This window comes from Polyodon spathula, chromosome 1 (assembly GCF_017654505.1).
Source record: "Polyodon spathula isolate WHYD16114869_AA chromosome 1, ASM1765450v1, whole genome shotgun sequence".
Classification (NCBI taxonomy): Eukaryota; Metazoa; Chordata; class Actinopteri; order Acipenseriformes; family Polyodontidae; genus Polyodon; species Polyodon spathula.
In genome coordinates, this window is record NC_054534.1 from 99,576,587 (window position 1) to 99,597,749 (window position 21,163).

The window sequence follows — 21,163 nt, forward strand, 5'->3', positions numbered from 1 at the left end:
ATCATTGCGTCTTCGTTGAACTTCAGAGTTGATGACTTGAGAGAAATAACATGTTTTGAAGAAAGAGCGAATCCAGCGAGCAAGAGCAAATCCAAAGAGAGCCCAGAGAGTCCAGAGAATGAAAATCCTTGTTTTAAGTTTAAATAACACAATGTATAGGCATTCCCTTGTACTGTAAATAAGTCTTTGGCGGTCCTTCCATTGGTTCACAGTATTTGATAGAGAGTTGCGCGTCTCACAAAAAGGGTGTGCTAGAAATGGAATATATCCGCCTATTTCGTTATCAAAAGATTTTATATTTATCATTTAAACCTTCTATTCAGTATAAATTTGGTTACATTCATTAGAGAAGCATACACATTTCAGTTTTAATCTCTATACAAAATTATGATTACAAGCATATAAAACACATCATAATACAATCGAAGGATCATATTTAAAAATAGTTATTAGTTTATAATATCCATTTAAAACACAATAAACCCTTCAGATTTATTGGGAAACTTACTCAAAATAACTATTAAACTTGTGTCCACAAGTTTTATAATTAAAAATGATTCTTAAAGCATTTTAACTAACTTTTGACACAATAATGGTACAACTGAATCATCACTATAGCTAACATTTTGGAAGGCGAGCTTCAAAGAGTTAACACAGTTTGTGGCCTTTGCCTTATCTAATCAGTTTTGAAGTAGATCTGGTTAAGAATGCTCTGGAATTGGTGTTAACAACCTAATCCCCACAGCATGTCAATACAGACAACATATTTAAATATCTGAGAAATGCTTATATTAAAATTAATTTAACCATGAATTTCCTTGACATAAAAAGCAAGGGGTAAAAGCCAAATGGGATAATTACCATATGGTTGCATGTGAGATTTAGAGATTTTCAGTCAAAGTGGAAGAAAGATACACTGTAGCTTTTTATTTACTCTGTGGAATTATGGAGTAATAATTATATGAAATATGGAAAGCACTCACTAATTATTGACCATAATCATTATTTTTTAGATCTGTGGCAGCCATATTGAAAATATTAACAATTAAAAAAACAACAACAACCCCCCCCCCCCCCCACACACACACACACACACAATTTTTCATCATTCTGCTGGACTATCACATTCATCTTTGTATAAAGCCTTACATGGTCTTGGATCTTCTGATCTTCAAGATCAGTTGACCCCATATGTCTGTGGTTGTTACCTGAGATCAGAAAATGCTAATCTTCTGACAATCCTTAAAATGTGTTTGAACACTGTCTGAGCCAGTGCATTTAGTTATAATGTTTGGAACTTGCTCCCGATTCATATCAGGAGTGCAAGCACAAGTGAATCTTGTTTGAAAATGTATTTGTTTGGGTATGTTTATTTGTAGCTGGATTATATATTAGACACAGGCTTTTTTTAGTACTTCTTTTGTAAAGCTTTACAAAGTTAATGCAAGCATTCTTTTGTAATGCTTGCATTAACTTTTTTCGATTCATTTATTCAGCACCTGTCAGGTCCAATTTATTTTCACATGCACTGTTTATTTTTTTTTTATTTTGCAGAGTAAAACAAGCTTAAAAGGCACTGCATAGCAAAAGGACATCAGTATTGCATCTTCAGCCAAGCCCCACCCCTTGTTTGCTGTATTTTTCACATACCTCTTCATAATCATGTATACTGATAAAACCTCTCCTGATCACTCGTTTTATCAGCAAACTCCTCAATAATGCAATCCAAGTCATTATTTTATTACTATAACATCTCAAAAAGCTTTGTAAATGTCTATGATATTCTTTGAGCACTGGTTGCGGAAGCAGCTCTCTTCTTTGTTTGTGTCTGTGTTATCTGTGTGGTGCAGGGGCTATGTGTATTGTTGAGATATGCCCCTTTTGTTTTCGGATTCATTTGGATCCTATCGGTCTCACTCGGCCATTGAAAGGTTTTCTCAGCTTTTTCTGGAGAAAAAACAACTATATATATATATATATATATATATATATATATATATATATATATATATATATATATATATATATTATCATACTTAAGCTTGATTAATGGACTTGCAGCGATCCTGAATTTCTAAGTGCTGACGGGTTTAATTTGTTGTTCTGTTGTTGCTGGAAAGTGTATTTTGAGAAGTGTGTTTAACACCAGGTGTGTGGTGCTTCAGAATAGACGTAGCCTACATTTTTGATACTGATAGTTTCAATTTGATAATAAATATGTCAGAAAGTTTTTTTTTTTTTTTTTTTTTTTGTTTTTGTTTTTTTTTTTTTTTTTTTTTTTTTTTTTTTTTTTTTTTTTTTTTTTTTTTTTGTTTTTTTTTTTTTTTTTTTTTTTTTTTTTTTTTTTTTTTTTTTTTTTGTTTTGTTTTTTTTTTGTTTTTTTTTTTTTTTTTTTTTTTTTTTTTTTTTTTTTTTTTTTTTTTTTTTTTTTTTTTTTTTTTTTTTTTTTTTTTTTTTTTTTTTTTTTTTTTTTTTTTTTTGTTTTTTTTTTTTTTTTTTTTTTTTTTTTTTTTTTTTTTTTTTTTTTTTTTTTTTTTTTAATAAACTTCCCATTCACAATAAGTCCTTCACTTTTAGTACTTTGCTCCATAATGCAGTTATATGACTAACTTTCCATGCAAACACTGACTGCACTCATTGTGTTGCATGCACTTGAGTAGGTAATGAGTCAAGACAGAGCAGTGCGATTAACACACGTTAAAAAATGAATTGCCAAAAATATGAACGTGTTAACTGCAGAAGTTAACTTGATTATTTGACAGTCCTAATATATCTATATACACACACACACACAAACACACACATATACACTATATATACTTTGTTTGCTGGGGGGAATTAAAGACTAATCTCACTGCTCGGAGGAGAGACCCCCCCCCCACCACCACCACCACCACCACCACCATTACCATTGGGAGAAAACCTCTGGTGGTCCTGTTGGAGAGATGGCCTCCACTCTAGATATACTTGCAACACCACTGGGCAAAGATATATCATGGAGAAGAATGAACACAAGATTCCACTGCCATGGAAGACCTGTTGGTATTGACTTTGCTGCTGCATCTCTACGGAAGGAATAAATATTATGTTAAATCTGGAAAATCCTGAAATATCTGTATTGACAGTGAAATGCAGCAAACAAGCCCCGTGAAACATAACCATACATAGCAATACATAGCCATAACTATATGTCACTTTTGATTAAATGCTGTGTGACATTAGCTGTGGCAGAGATTTTTCTTTTTCAGAAGGCTGACTGGCTTGTTGCGCACGAGGAGTGAGAAAGTAGGAGTAGTGAGAATGTAGGAGGAGCGAGCGCAGTGGGCTTGCCCACCCGAGCATATGCAATGCAACTTTGAATTGATGAATTTAAGTTTGCTATCAGATCGTTGAATTGTGTAAGCCACCATGCGTGAACATGGAAAGACAGACTGAAATCCTGGTTGCTTGCAGAAAGCAGGCCAGCTGGTTGCGCAGGGGGAGCAAGCAGATGGAGCGAGGGCAGCGGCCAATGCAATCTTGAACGGGTGTGAGGAGACTGTGAAGGGTTGAACAGCAGACCGCTGAAAAGCCGCAAAATATCCCTTAAGTGAAGAACAGAATTAAATATTGTTTGCAGAAAACAGATTGTGTTGGCACACCACCCGAATGCATTCTGGTGACATTGATTTTGTAATACAGAACATATTAGGGCTAAACTGTGATTTTTAGCACCCAATATGGACTGCAATTGCATCATATATGCAACAATGTTACATGTACGTACTGTAGCATAGCCTACTGATGATAACATCATTTGAGTGAGGTGTGATATTACCAGGCATTAGATTTTGCCTCAAAATACTTTTCTTAAAAATATTTTTCTTTTGTACTGTAAAATATTTTGTACTGTACAATATAATGTAACTGTGTACATCTGCTGCTCTACTGTTGTTACTGAAGAGTTAACTGTAAAGACTTAATTGCATAAGGCCTTGGTCAAGGGGCAGATTCCCCCATACTTTAAGAGAAACAAAATTGAAAATAATCTCCTGGGCAGCTACTGCTACAAGAGTGATAGACAGCCAAGAGTGGCTGGCAGCATTGTACTGCGAAGACGGGACTTCTGGTGGCTGTAATGCCTCAATAACAGGAAGACCTATACAGTATCTATTACTACATGTATCTCTGTCCTGAAACAATATAAAGTTTATCAACAATATTATTTCTGTTTCTGCTCGCAAGCATTTTTTTTGCTTAGAATTTCGGGCTGGGTCGCGTTAGCAGCAGGGAGCTGAGGACAGAGAGCGGAAGGGAATGTGAAGATTTGCTGCTGGACTGCAGGTGGGCGCTGCATAGTGAGAGTGACAGATGTGGCATTCCACTAGCTTTATAAAAATCATCCATAACCAAATGCATCATATCTTTATTAAAAATGTTAGTCAATAATGTTTACTTCATTTAAGTACATTTTAAGGTAATCCTTTACAACTAGACTCCAGCAGTTACATGCTGTTTGCCGGCTCTTCCTTCTCCACTGTAGTTATTTTTAAATTACAATGTTTTCTACTGCTAATTAACACAAAGTTAGCGTAGTATTTGTAATGAAATAATCATGTTATAGACTGTTTACAAGCAGTAAATGCCCTTTCCTTTCAAACTTTTAATGACCCACAGCTTTGCCTGCTGTCATTGCTTACTTGAACAGCTGATAGCACTTCCCAGGTTGGTAATTAAGGAAAAAAATAGTTGGACAGAGAATACATGTTGCCCACCAGTGTTTGAAAGAATTCACCTTTGAGAATACTGGTCTTACCAAACTTGACACATGTTCACACTTGAATCAGATAGTTACAATGAACAGATTTAATACCATAAAAATCTACTGGGAAAAAACACTCTTTAAAAGTTCTGCTTGATTAGAGAGGTGCAAATAAACTGTAGTCACGACTGATTCATAAGAGTGTTTTTAAAAGAGAACCTCCAGTGCTACAGTGTGGCATGTCCTGTTTTATGAGTTAATATGACGTGTGCAGGTTGCCGTTTATTGTATAAGAGATATCATCTTGTGCAGTTTGGGCAAACGGCTTATATCTGTTATACAATAAGAGACATTACACACAACATCTTAATTTAAAATACATTGCACAAATATAGATTGTACTCAGGAATTGTGCTTAAAAATAAATGGTTCAGTCCACAGTCCCTGAATAATGTGTGTAGGCCTACAAGGTGCTATGTTGCGGTGAGACTGTGTACACACACATATACAGCGGTCCAGATAAGCTGTGTACCTGCCCTTTTTACGCATTAAAACATTTGAAATACATGCAAAATTTAAATTTAATGCGTAAAAATATGCATAGCAATTTTGCTGCATGGCATGTCTGCTAGGGTGACCAGATAGCAAGACTGGAAAATCGTGACACTTTCAGTTAGTGCGGGGGTGTTAGTGTTAGGGTTATCATACAAGTTTGTATATAAAATACAATAAAAAACATAGTGTGCACATACGTGCCATTTCTAGGAGCCCCAATGCGTGAAATGCACTGGGGATACCAAATAATACAGCCACAGACTAAAACATTTTCAGCTGTCTAATTTGGTATCCAGTGTTTCTCACTGTCAATACCAATCTTGTGTGTCTATTGTATATAAAATAAATATATAAATAAACATATGTAAACAATAATGTTATATGTAATACATTATGCATTTTTAATATAATTTACACAATTTGTGTTTATTCCAGACATAACAGCACAAACCACAGAGCAACAACATTCGTGAAAACTTTCGTGGTCATTTACTTTCAACTTTCAAGTTTTGAAATCCAAAAAATATATAAAAAATAGACTACTTTGAAAATCGGCACAATGGTTTATAAACAGGTGGGTTGCATAATTAATACATTAAGCGTTAATTATTTAAAGATGGTTTTAGCTGCACATGTCAAAGAAGCACATGTCAATGAAAACAAACTATAACTGATTATACACCTCACAAAGAAATCATACCGTCCTGTTGAAAAAGCTAGTAAATTTCAATCACTCCTATTTTACTTGCCAGGGGATACAGATTTCTGAGGGGATACTGAATTGGTTACAACACCAGCAGTGTCATAGACACCTGAAGCATCTTTTTAGACTGACAAACAGAGTCCTGAACCATTAATCAGCTTTGGAAGCCTGATCTGGGATTTACTGCCATGCTGACCACTTCAGTAGAGAAAAAACAGTATGGACCGTTGATGTTGGAGTCCAATCCGATGTTTTTGACTAGCCAATGTCAGTACAGTACGTAATACAGTACAGGGCTGAACTGGACATTGGACGGTTTTTTGCGGTCCATTATGCATTCCTAAAAACGATATATGTGGCACAGAACAGAAAAGCCAGACAGTGGCACTAGGGGAGGGGGTGCTGAAAGCCACTGAACAAAACTGTAACCCCTGTATATGATCTCTCTCTCTTTCTCTCTCTCTCTCTCTCTCTCTCTCTCTCTCTCTCTCTCTCATGTTGCTGTCCTGTTTATGTTTGTGAGTTTTTATGTAGACCTTTTGTTTTGGCCCTAGTGCCCTTTGTTTTGTTAATGTGTTTTGTTTAGTGTTTTTATGATTGCTTATTAAATGTGTGCAACAGAGCTTCACTGCAGCATCTGTGTTCTGAGTTTCTCTACTTGCCGGTAACAGCTTGGCCGTGACTCTATCCTGTCACATTGTATCTCCACCAACACTGACATTAACTCCAATATTAACACCTGTGATTACCCTTTTTATACACCTGTGACTGAAGCCTAATTATTCATTACTTATTCAATTTACAGCTCCAGCCACATACCAACATGTTTCTGGAGGGAGGAATTTAACCCCCTCCCTCCAATCCAATACCCCCCCCCCACACACACACACACACACACACACACACCTGTGTGTCGGCAGAGCTTTCATCCTGCCACAGACTTCTATTATTACCTCATCAAAACTGACAGTCATTTTTATGAAAATGTAAACTTTCATAAAAAACATATTTGTGTAGATTTCTGTGAATAACGCAATCTCTGCTTTTGACAGAGGAGAGAAGTTCTTTAACTAGCACTCAGGGCTAGGCTCTTTCCTTGAGCTTGCTTGGGGCGATACACATCTAAAGCAAATCTCAATCCACTTAAGTAAGAGCTAAATTCATCATTACATCTTAGCCACCTTAGATGTTACCAATAACAAATTTGACAAATGAACTACTTAAAACATGTTAGATTTGTATTGTATGGGAAAAGTCCCTGATAGGCTTGATAGATTGTTGCTAACATTCTACATAGTCAATTGATAAGATACATATCAATAAATAGTTTATATATTGGAAAGCAGTTACTTATATTCAGGTCTTTCAGCCTCTGGGTATATTTCTTGTTACCATTAATAACAACCCCATGAATAATATGCTGTATTCTTTTTTACTAAAACACTAGGAAATTGCAATATCTTCTTCACCTGTATATAATGAATCAGACAATGATGCAGCAATAACTGCAATTACAATTTTTTCATTGGAGTAGCTTTCTTTATTTGATATGGGGGGGGGGTCTGAGCAATACACAGAGGCCCGCACCACAGACCTAACACGAACATAAAAAAACAAGATAGCTCCTTCTGCATCCAGTTCTCAAAGAATATCACAGACATTTGCAGAGCTTTTTGAGATGTCATAGTAATAAAATAATGACTTTAATCGCATTATTGAGGAGTTTGGTGGTAAAACGAGTGACCAGGAGAGGATTTATCAGTATGCATTACTATGAAGAATGCTAAATACAGTGAACAAGGGGTGGAGCTTGGCTGGAGATGCAGTACTGAGTGTCCTGTTGATATGCAGTGCCTTTTAAACCTGTTTTACTGTGGGAAAAAATACTTTTAAATGGTTTGTGTATAAATTGGACCTGACGAGCCTGGCAGGGACTAAATAATTGGGCCGCTAAGGGTTACACAATGGTTCTACCGGCTAAGTGGCTATAGTATTTTCACAATGGTTTATCAAGGCGATCCACATACCACAACATGGCAGAGAGGTCTATAGTAACAGCTTTCAAATATATTTTGTTTTCTCACTGGGCATCCCTGTGATAGGACCATGGTGCATTTGCTTAAGGGAGTACTACCAAAGCAAATAAGCTACAAATCATTTGTCGTGAAAAAAAATACCTATCATAACCTATGTCCTACTTTTTTGAGGAAGAAATATCACCCAAGTGAAAGGAAATATGATCGGTTAAACGACAGGATTTATGGTGCACATATGGAGGATTTATGTGAACCATAAAGAAATAACATAATGCTGGAAATATTTTTTATATCCCTGTGAGTGCTGTGAACTCTTGAGTGACATGACCATATTTTTGCCCAAGGGCCTAAAAAGATGGAAACATGGATTCAAATAAAATGTTCGCATGAGGATTGTAATTTAAACATAACATGTAACATAAGACTGAATGCATATAAGAACATACGAACATAAGAAAGTTTACAAAAGAGAGGATTCTGTCCGATCTTATACAATCCAGTATACAATTTATACAATCATATACAATTCAGCAGGATTTTATATGGCCAAAGCAGCTCCCCGGTAGCCCCTCAGTAACTCCTCTCTTAATCAACTTTTATGTTCATTTGTGCTGCTGTACAGTTTTCATTCAGCACAGTCCATGCTGCTTGCATTCTGATTCCTCATAATGCTTATGTTAATTGTTATTGGCCAGCCAGTATAATAACTGCACATTGATTATTTGAATATTTGAACGAACATCGCTGCACATGAATGTGAAGGCAAAAATCCACAGGATGCAGATGCAAGTGTGCTTCATGCTTTCCAAACACTGGCCCAACTTGCAAGGTAAATATTAAGTATAGTGATCAACATTTTGTATTGATCCTAGTATTTTCTGTTCTGAGGACTGTAATAAATGAAAACCAAAATGGTGAGGTATTTTTAAGAACATAAGAAATTTTACAAACAAGAGGAGGTCATTGAGGCGGGAGAAGACCATAGCTTATTGATACCAGAATCTCATCAAGCAGCTTATTGAAGGATCCAAAGGTGTCAGCTACAACAACATTACTGGAGAGCTGGTTCCAGTCTTCCACAATTCTCTGTGTAAAAAAGTGCCTCCTATTTTCTGTTCTGAATGCCCCTTTGTAAATCTTCATTTATGACCCCTAGTCCTTGTTTCTTTTTCAGGTCGAAAAAGTCCCTTGGGTCGAGATTGTCAACACCTGTTATAATCTTGAATGCTTGAATCAGATTACTGCGTAGTCGTCTGTTCAAGATTGAACAGATTCAATTATTTTAGCCTGTCTGCATATATGACATGCCTTTTAAACCCAGAATAATTCTGGTCGCTCTTCTTTGCACTCTTTCTAGAGCAGCAATATCCTTTTTGTCACAAGTTGACCAGAACTGAACACAATATTCTAGATGAGGTCTTACTAATGCATTGTACAGTTTTAACATTACTTCCCTTGATTTAAATTCAACACTTTTCACTATATATGAGCATTTTGTTGGCCTTTTTTATAGCTTCCCAAGAAGACATTTCTGAGTCAACATAAACTCCTACATATTTTTAATAGATTCTTTCTTCAATGTCAATATTTCTGTGGCAAAGTGTTTTTCACTGTGCAGGTGCAGAGGTGATGCAATGCTCAAGACAATGACAAATCACAAAGTACTGGTGAAATGGTGGTTTATTTGTAATTCCAATGTTACTTGACAACAGTAAAATAATGGAGAACTGGCAATACACAATGATGTGTATTGTGCAGTTAAATAAACATAGGGTTAAGACAAACAGTACAATTAACATGGCAAACAAAACAAACACGAAACATTAATGGTATATATATATGGGTAACAAAAGTTACAACAACAGTTCACATCATCGCATCCCCTTTTATAATGCCCGCCACGCCTCCTTTGTTAACGAGTGTAATCATTTTCCTCCAATGCACGATCACCACATCGCTTTCCATCTGGGGCAATGCCTTAGTGTACTGTGAATCCGCCCCCTTTCTACATAACCGACTTCCACTTTTCTCTGGAATGAACTACCAACTCATCCAGTCCGGGGCACACTGTTCCTGTTACACAGCACCCTCACAGGTCGGGAGGGAGATTTGAAACTCAGATTCATTTTTTCTCTGTCACAATCTCCCATATGGTATTTATAAATGACATTTTTATTGTCTGTGGACAGTACCTTACATTTTTCTTTTGTCATGTGTCTGCCCAGTTCTGAATGCTGTCTAGATCACTTTGAATTACCTTTGTTGCTGTAACAGTGTTTGCTACTCCTCCTATTTTTGTGTTGTCTGCAAATTTAACAAGTTTGCTTACTATACCAGAAAATAAGTCATTAATGTAGATTAGGAATAGCAGAGGATCTCTGTGGTACTCCACCGGTTACTTCGCTCCATTCTGAGGTTTCTCCTCTAATCAGGACTTTTTGTTTTCTACATGTTTCCTTGGATCACTACTGAGTTCAATTTAAGAATTAATCTTTTATGCAGGACTTTGGAAATCTAAACAAACCATGTCAACATGTCATATACATTGTTGATGTTGCAGCCTCAAAATAATCAAGCAGGTGTTAGACATGATCTACCTTTCCTGAAACCATGTTGACTGTCTCCCAGGATACTGTTACCATATAGGTAGTTTTCCATTTTGGATCTTATTATAGTTTCCGTAAGTTTGTATATAATAGTAATCAGGCTTATTGGTCTGTAGTTACCTGGTTTGGTTTTGTTTCCCTTTTTGTGGATCGGTATTACGTTTGCATTTCTTCAGTCTGTCAGTATAACCCTAACTTCTTTAATTTCTTTGGGTACTATTGGGAGAATCTCATCCGGCCCAGGGGATTTGTTTATTTTAAGAGCTCCTAGTCTCTTTAACACTTCTGCCTCTGTTATGCTAAAGTTATTTAATACTGGTTAGGAACAGGTCGACATGTGAAGAATGTTGTCTGTATCGTCCTTTCTAAGGAGGACTGTTACATTTTTTTCAGTAGCAATCCCATTTGCACAACATCATTTTTCTATCAAAAATGGACCTTACAGTGTCCCAGAAGCTTAGAGTTTGAAACTTTAAATTAAATTACAATCAAAGAACAAGGTTTCTTGTTGTTAATTAGTTTATTTTCATTTTGAATCCTATGGTTAGTCTTGCCAGGTCAATTTCTGAAATGCTAGTGTGTATCCTTAAGTATTCAGAAGTGATGCATGGGCCGGTCAACTGTTTGATGATCCCCACTTCTCTTGCATGTTATTATTATATATATGCCAATACAGACCAATATATTTCTGAATGTCCTCATTTGAGAACAACCCTTTTTTAATAACCTAAGATTTACATTGTCATACATGGTCAAATTTTATAGAGTAGAACAAATATGAACAACAGTAATATTAGTTTACAGTTGTGGAAAGCAGAGAAGCTTTTAAACTGACCGTGCTGATTCAAGAAAAAACAAATGATAAAAACAATCAATGAATATACCAATTGAATATAAAAGTGGGTTTCAGTTATTACTGGTCACTATAATACTAACAATTCCTGGAATTTTCAGCAGGGGTAATGATCTATGCCAATTAACATAGGTTGTATTTACTTCTGTATTATATACAGTGCTGAGAAACAAAATGATATATGAATTAGACAAACAATGAGTAACTAAGATTCAGGGTATGTGAAAGGAAGTATGTGAATCCCTGTTTTTATCAGCTCAGTTAAGGGGATAATTAGAAGCAAGTATTTAAATAATTAGCTAGATCTTCAGGGGTGAGTTTGGGAGGCCCCACCCTATATAAAGATCAAAAACTTTGTGAGTTTGGGCTTCACCATACAGTTGTGTGGAAACACGTCATGCTACAATCAAAATAAATCTCTGATGACCTCAGAAAAACAGTTATTGATGCTCATCAGTCTAGAAAGGGTTACAAAACCATTTGTAAGAATTTTGGGCTCCACCAATCCACTGTCAGACAGATCGTCTACAAATGGAGAAAGTTCAAGACCAAAATCTCTCTATCCAGGAGCGGTTGTCCTACCAAAATCTCTACCAGAACAACAAAAGTCACAAAGAACCCCCGAGTAACATCCAAGGATCTGCAGGCCACTCTCGCCTTGGCATATTGTGAGTGTTCATGACTCAACTATCAGAAAAAGACAAGAATGGTGTTCATGGAAGGATAGCCAGGAGGAAACCACTGCTCTCTAAAAAGAACATTGCTTCCCGTCTGAAGTTTGCCAAAGAGCACATAGATGATCCAAAAGACTTTGGATCAATGTTCTCTGGACAGACAAGTCAAAGGTAGAACGTTTTGGCTTCAATGAGAAACGTTATGTTTGGCTAAAACTAAACACTGCGTTCAAACAGAAGAAACTCATCCTAGCCGTCAAGCATGGTGGTGGGAGTGTGATGGTTTCTGGCTGCTTTGCTGCCTCAGGACTTGGACGGCTTGCCATCACTGACACAAACATGAATTCTGCATTGTATCAGAAGATTATAGAGGAGAATGTCTGGCCATCCGTCTGTGAGCAGAAGCTAAACCGAAAGTGAATAATTCAGCAAGACAATGATCCTAAACATACAAGCAGATCCAAAAAGAATGGCTGCAGAAGAAGAAATTCTGCGTTTTAGAATGGCCTAGTAAAAGTTCTGACCTAAACCCCATTGAAATATTGTGGCAGGACCTGAAGCAAACTGTCAATGCAAGGAAGCCCTCAAATGTCACTGAGTTGAAGCACTTCTGTAAGGAAAATTTGGCCAAAATTCCTCAAAAACGATGTGAGAGACTGACTAACAGCTTAGTTGAAGTCATTGCTGCTCAAGGGGTTGCCACCAGTTACTGAATCTGAAGGTTCACATACTTTTTCATACATGGATATTGAATGTTGAATCATTTGTGGATAAATAAATGTTGAAAAAGTATAATGTTTTTGTGTCATTTGTTTAATCAGGTTATCTGTATCTATTATTAGGACTTAGATTAAGATCTAATAACATTTTAGGTTTGAAATATGTGAAAATCCTAACGGGTTCACAAACTTTTTCCCGGCACTGTATGTATGTATATATATATATATATATATATATATATATATATATATATATATATATATATATATATATATATACCCCAGATGGATATAGTCTGGCTCTACCTAAATCAAGAGGCCATATGCCGAACAAGTACGGAAAGGGAAAAAAAAATTCTCCAAAGCCTTTAACGTTCTTATTTACTATTCAAATGACAACGCTGTTTTAATCATCCTATCAGTGCATCTGTATGCTTTTTTGTGACCTGTACTGTGCAGTAGGGGGTGGGACAAAGTCTGTACTGCAATGTTTTGATTTAGGTTGCTAAAATCTGTTTTTCCACATTGGATGTAAAATAGTAGAAATAGACGACAATGCAAAAAAAGCAAAGTCTATTTCGGTGATTGATCGTGTCAATACATTTCCCACAGAAGCTGTACATGCAGATGGAAGTAATTGTTTTGCATATCTTAATGTGTCTTTGGAAAAAATATGATTGATTGCTGTTTAGCTTCAGATTCACACGTTAAACAAAAGGTTACTACAGAGGCTGCTGAACAGAACGTAAAATAAACAGCTTTCAGAAACCAAATTGGAAAGTCTGCCCAAACAAGAAGTATTCCTGTCGGCAAGTTAAATCAGTACTAAAACGATCTACCGCAGCCACCTCGCTTCAGCCTGATGCTTGCTTTTTGCAGTTGGAATTTTAGACCCGAATAGTCACATTTTCTTTGTTTTTACTCAGTACTAATAAATCAAAATAAATAAATAAATAAAAAAATATTGGATGGGACAAATAATATGACTGCATATATTGCCTTTATTAAGTATGCCAGATGCCCTTGGGTATTGATCTGTATAAAAGCCTTTACCTTAACTTCCAACCAATTCAGTGGATGCAGAACATGCAGTCTCAATGTAAGTCAACGGAAGGGTTATGATGTATGCTTGCCTGTTTTAGTAAGGAAGCAAGTACCACTATTTTAGGCTTTATAGTGTTATGAAATACTGTCTATTTAAGTTTATTTAATGTTTAAACAAGTCCGTGAAATGTCCACAAAATCCTCATTTTATTCCGCAAGCTACCCGTGATAAATATGTGAATTTACCGCGATTTAAGTAGACACCCCCCCCCCCTCTCTCTCTCTCTCTCTCTCTCTCTCTCTCTCTCTCTCTCTCTCTCTCTCTCTCTCTCTCTCTCTCTATATCATATATATATATATATATATATATATATATATATATATATATATATATATATATATATATATATAATATTGGGATATATATTAAAAAGGAAAGGTAATCCCTTTCATTGGTAAGACGGTCAAGTCTGCCACAGACTTTGTTTAGTTCACAACCAAAATCATCGTGTTGTCTGTGTCAGCAGCTGTTAAAGGCACAACAGGACACAGCAATAACAATAAAGTGGTCAGTCTGGCACTTACACGATCTCCCAGTCGGTCTCTCATGCTCCATTTTTATTGGCACTCTAGGCTTACGGTCCCCATTCACGTCACACCCACTCAACCCATCAGGGCTCCGCACACAATATATTACTACGTTAATAAATACAACAGAATTCCTAGAAAAATATTATTCCCAGAAAATATTTTTGTATGGGAATTCAGCTTTTATTATATGGTTTAAAATAACATGGGGTATGTATAAACCACTTTATTTGTATAATTATTTTACAAGGTAACCAAATGGGACATGTGTGGTGATAAAACAATAAAGTATTGCTTTTGACAGTATGAAATAAAATGAGAAACCCTCCTGGGGCTACAAGGCTTCCTGTTCAAAGTGTACACAGTCCAATTGTCAATCCATACACAATACTAGCATTTTTTCATTCAACGTTTAATAAGTATATGTGATATAGTTGACTGCTGCATTAGCCTCATGGCTAATCTCCAACCCTCGAAAATGCACTTTGGAGGGGTCCCTAAGTTGCTCAACCAGTTAAAGCGCTGCTGCTGGGGAGAGCAGGATGAGTCACACAGCCTGGAATGTGTCAGTTCTCATCTGGACTGTGTAGAGGATGAACTTTGCTGGGGACTCCGAACTGGGCGTCACATTTGCTGTGATGCTCCTGGGTTGGGGAAAGGGAAACCGGCAGGGACTCCTTCTACTCATCACGCAACAGCGAACCCTACTGGCCAGACACCGGGTATTGCTCGCCGTAAAAGTGATTCTGGCTTACGTCTGTGCTGTGTGGGGATTTGTTGCAGTGAGAAAAAAAACATAATTGGACATTCCAAATTAGGGGAAAAAAAAAAAAAAATAATAATTGGTCACTCGAAAATAAAAAAAAAAGTAAATAAAAAATGCACTTTATAGATTGATATTCAATACATCGCTGATAAAAAGAAAAATAAATAAATAAAACGTGTTGCCCTTTAAACAACTTGTGAGAATAATAAACAAATCAACGCATTCAACTCCTGGAACACATCTTTGCCATATAAAATATGTCTATTTAAAAGCTTTAGTATACAGTTATTTGTACCAATGTATGTATAATAAAACAGTAGGTTATTTGTGTGCAAAGCATAGCAGGCTAATGTGTTTACAAGACACACATTTTGACTGTGCCTACATCAGAGACATCTCAACAAAAACAATGAAAGACAAAGCAGCATACTCATAAAATATTTTACCTTTGTTAAGATAAAAGCACTGACCTTTTACAGGATGGATCAGATATGTGATTTCTTTGCTTTTAAAAAAATGTATTGAAAGCAAGCAGTAGGAATAATTTATCTGATGCTTATGTTTTACCCTATTCATAGAAGGTCAGATAAATAGTAAAACTATCATACAGAGAAAAAAATGAAATGCTATAACCAACACAGAAATACCAACACAAAAACAAAAACCTTTTTAAAAATTGTATTTGGTAAATTAAAACAAAATTAGTTTCACAGACATTGGACATAATGAATCTGAAACCAAAACACACTGAAAATGTAACAAAAGCACCATGTTATCAAAAGTGCCCAGCCATTTAAAGTGTAGATATCAAAAACAAAAGCCAACTATCAAGAAACCACTGGGAAAACCTTGCCTAGCACAAAGCCAATAGACACAACTGTCAAAGAGGTGGGGACCAAGGTTGCCCCAGTTGTTTTTTCCACCTTGGCTTGTGGTTTATTGTACCTGAAAAGCACAAGCCAAGCTATTTTTTTCCAGATTTTGAATACAAATTTTTAAAAAAGTTATCACCTGAAGAAAAATCTATTACACAACCTGTCACTGCATTGCAGATGACTCCCTGTTGAAGTGTGCCCCACCCATGTGTGTGTTATGTATTATATGTTGCATGTGGTGTGTTAATGTTGGTGTATCGGTATTGGTGCACAGGATATAAAAGTGATTTAAAATATTTAGTTGTATTTAACCACAGGATTGCATAATCACTTCACGTGCAGATAAAGTATGTGAGCACGGGACAGCACAAATTAGTTCATGTGCTGAGATTCAAGTGAATGATTAATTAAGCAGAATGGCTGGAAGCCTATTGTGGTTCAAAAGATTATTACTATTATTATTTTCTTTCCTACCGCCGTAATGGTAAATTTTTAACAGCCCATAAAATGAAAACCATTGGAAGCAGAGACTCGCCGTTTGGAACTTTGATAGATACCTATAGGAAGTTGACCGTGATGCAAAATGGAGTACCTAGGTCACATGGTTTAGCAGCCATGTTGGATCTTTGCAAAATGTTCGTCATTTTCAAAACTCTTCTCCTCCGAAACTGCTTATGCTAGAGCTCTGAAACCTGCTGTACATGTTAATGAATAATCAATCTTTAAAACTTATTTAAAGAAAAAGTTTTTATTAATGGCGGCCATGTTTATGACATCAGAGGTCAAAAGTGAAAGTAGTCCTTATAGAATGCAGATAGGGCCAATGTTACAATGGAACATATATAGGAACCCATATGTGTTCTATCAAAACAGACATTGCTCGTGACCTTTGACCTCTCTTATGATAGGATTATCACTGTTGTTATTTCTTATCGTCTGCCAAAGACTTTAGCAGCCCATAAAACAAAAACTATTGCATGAAATCGCTTGCAGTTTGGTACGTTGGTACAAGGCAAGTTGACCCTGAAAATAAAAATGGAGCGAATAGGTCACATGGTTTGGCAGCCATATTGGATTTTGTATTTTTAATAACTCATTTCACTAAAACAACAAAAACCATTGATGCTCTTGCCCTCAAACTTCTAACATGTTGAGGAGGGGTAAGCAATTACATGTATCACATGATGTGACATGTAGCTGCCATTTTTGGATTCTACATTTTAGCTTTAAAATGCAACTATTCCAGAACTGCTTGACCGATTGAACTGAAACTTTACAGGGATCTTATTAAACATGAGAGCATCAAAAATTAGTAAAATGGTGAGTTTTCGTCACAAGATGTCCGACATGGACCAATCATGCTAATAACTCCTTACAGAGTGCAGATAGGGTCATCATTACTCTGTAAGACATATTGTAAGCCACTTATCCAAACTGATCAATTAACCGTCTCGCTAAATAAATAAATATTAAAAGTAGGCTACGAGAGTAATGACATTGGCAACAATTGCAGCACCTGCAATGTAAACAGAAAGCAAGCGTTGTAGCAATCAGCCTATTTTGTGTGTTCCCCTTTAAGAGAGGCGAGCTGTGCGGACTTCTTAATGAGCTGTGTAGCAGTGACCATTCAATACACCAGTTCAAAAAGTGTTTTACCCTTTTCTGTTGTGCAATGTGTTTATATGATAGTGCGCACATTTGTCGACACTGGCAACATGTTTTTGTAGCTTTGAAATGCATTTGAATTAAACAAAGCAAGCTTCATAAATGCTCGTTTGTTTAAAATAGCCTTAGCAATACTCAAACCAAGCTTCTTATTGGTTGTGTTGGCAATATCAAGAAAGAGCATAGAGTACTGTAACAGAGATATTAAGAAAGATGAACTAGGGAGGCAGGGACTTCAAAAGTTAAGAAAGACATCAGTTGCAGGTTATTGTACATTTACTGTTTACTGTTTATTTTATTTATTTATTTATTTATTTTAAAGCTTTGCACTGAGATGGCTTATAGTAAACATAACAACACTGTATTGGTAGTCTAACTAATCGTTTTTACATTTGTTTAGGTTTGAAGCAAATAATGTCCCCATGCTCAAAGCAGCTTGCGTGTTTTAATTCACTAACATTTTTATTCACTAGGCATTTATTCTATTTATGCAGCATGTGTAAATGACATTTTCTAAATGGAGGAAGAACAGAAAGATTATAAAAGCTGGTCTATCTTTTGACTGATTAAGAGTTCCTTTGAAAACCATGACCATTAAGCTCGGACATTAAGAAAAAAACATCTTAAACATAACACATTAAAAACTCTCCAACATAACAGCTTAAAGGCTACTAATCAGCCAGAGAGAATTATATATCACAATAGTGGTAACTTTATCTTCCACCACTAGAACTAGTGATTCCAGATTCTGCCATGACTTAATGTTTGCCAGGGCTGGGGGCCCTCTATCTAAGCATAGATTTTCCATAGCAATGTGTAAAATTAAGCCCACAATGCACTACTCCGTTATGCAAATTCTCTTTTACGGAGATGGTTCGAATCCAGCATGGGGATACGTCAAATTTTTTCCTTTTTTTCATTTAGTTTTTTTCTTCTATTACTAAAATTGTTTAAAATATCTTATTTAAAAATCTAAATGTTTTAGTGTAATTAAATTTAAATGTTTGTTAAGTTGTTATATGTAAAATAGTCTAAATTGACAACTGTACCACACTACACTACGCAATATGCAAAACCTGCTTCCAGAGTCCCAGCATGGAAGTGTCTAAATACCAAAACACCTAACCTGTAATAAACTAAAAATAGTGTTCTGTGTTATTTTCGAAGCTGGTAGGTTGGAAGCCTTATAGTGGCTGGCAACTCTAGTTAGCAATTGAATCTCAGCACAGTAAACACACACACACTACACACAGTATATATATATATATATATATATATATATATATATATATATATATATATATATATATATATATATATATATATATAGAGAGAGAGAGAGAGAGAGAGAGAGAGAGAGAGAGAGAGAGAGAGAGGAGAGAGAGGCATGATCGTGAGTGACCATGAAAACACACACAAGTTGTGTTCGATGAGTGGAGAAACCTTGTCTCCTCTTTTATGTTTCTTTCTTATGTGTAACGAAATGAGCAATTGCTACTCGAACGTGCTTGAACAACGAAAACTTGGTGACTGTTTGTCCGAACTGATAAACAAAATCCGTTGGTCAGGGAACATGGTACTGTTTTTTGTTTAAATCTTTTATTTGTTTCATTCAATTAAACGTACTGAGCGTCACAGTGCCTCAGTTTCACCTGCCAGTACTGTATGTGTTTCTTTCTTGCCTGACATCACCCTTACAGCCAGGGTGTTCACACTCCCTCAGTTTTAGTTTAAGTCCAACTTGGTCTTTGTTGCAACATATTGGCACATTTTCTTCACAGCTGCTAACTATAGTGTCAAATGCTTCAATGAACTATCAATAATGCCTTTACCTTGCAATCAACAGAGCTTCACTATACCATGAATACTGTTGGCCTATTCTGGTGTTAGTATTGAAACTCACTGGACCTCTGCATTATAGAATCACTTTGTTCTAGTGACCCAGTATTTGTGAAATTCTTTGTCATCTTTTAGCTTTCCAAATTTGTTTGATGTTCAGAGACCTTTGAGTATAGAGTCATGCTTGTTGTTTTTATTTAATGTCTTTGACTTTTTTAATTAATCAACATATTTCAGTGCTTTCTGATGAATAAAGGGATGGAACTAGAATATCAACCTCTGATGACCACGTAATTTTCATGTAATGTAATGTGAATTGACAAACTTAAGGAGTGTAATTGGTAATATGGGTCATAAAAACAAACAAAAACAAAACTTTCTGGCATTCTAATTAATCACATTAACTATGATTTCCTTTCCAGCAGTGGTGGCTCATATATACGGGCGCCGTCCCACCAGTTTTAATTAATAAGTAATGATAAAAACGATCTAATTAAACTGTAGCTACTATTATTAACATTACAATAATTTTTAGCTGCATTACAGTGCATATTTCTGTCACCCCTGCCATACACAGTAATGAGGTGGGCGGAACAGATCAGAAGCCTGCGTTTCTAATTGATTCTGGGGCGTTGAAGCCCTTCGCCCCTGGAGCACATGCGCAGCACTGATTTCTGATCTCTTAGCAGGTAGAAGCAATGCAAGTTTTCAATGAGCTCTGGGGCGCTGAACCCAGCGCCTGTGGCAGTTACGAAAGTGTATAGCTGTCATGATTACAGTATTTTATCCCTGTGTTTTCGCAAATACAAAATGCAACCTCTGAAACGAAATGCAAAAATAAAACAAAATATCATTATAAAGCAAACATAGTGTAGCGTTTCAACAGGAGACAGAAAACGAGAGAAATGCTTGTTTCTTTCCAAAAGGCTTGTATTCAGCGTGGCTTTCTCTCGCACACTGAGACCACAGCTCTGTCAGATACTCAGGTTACAAGCCCATGTTATATGTGTATGTGGGACAGGTGAAATGGGGGAGGGGGTGGGTGGGCGGTTATAGTTGGGGGATAAAATAAGAGTTGGTTCTCCGACTCCCTACCAGTTCACCAGCCACTACTGCTTTCAAGTAAAATAATGTAGATTTGGTTCTATTAATCCACTTTTAGCAGATTGCAACTGAAAAACATTAACCTTGCAAAAAGTGTCAATGTAAATCTTGTATAAACCTGACAAACTTTCATATAACATTTACCAACTTACACATGCCTAAATGTATAAAATATGTAAGAAAAAAAACAAAAAACAGAGAGGGTTACATGTTACTAATAAACTGTATTTTGCAATGAAGAACTCTTTGAGTGGTACTTACTGACATTATATTGAAGAAGAAAACATTGTTTTGATAGGGGCATGAACAAAAAAAAAAAAGTTTCTGAAGCCTACTGTTGTAGCATTGATAGTTACAAGATCAGGTCATTCTGGTGTTATAATTCTCCTGCTAGA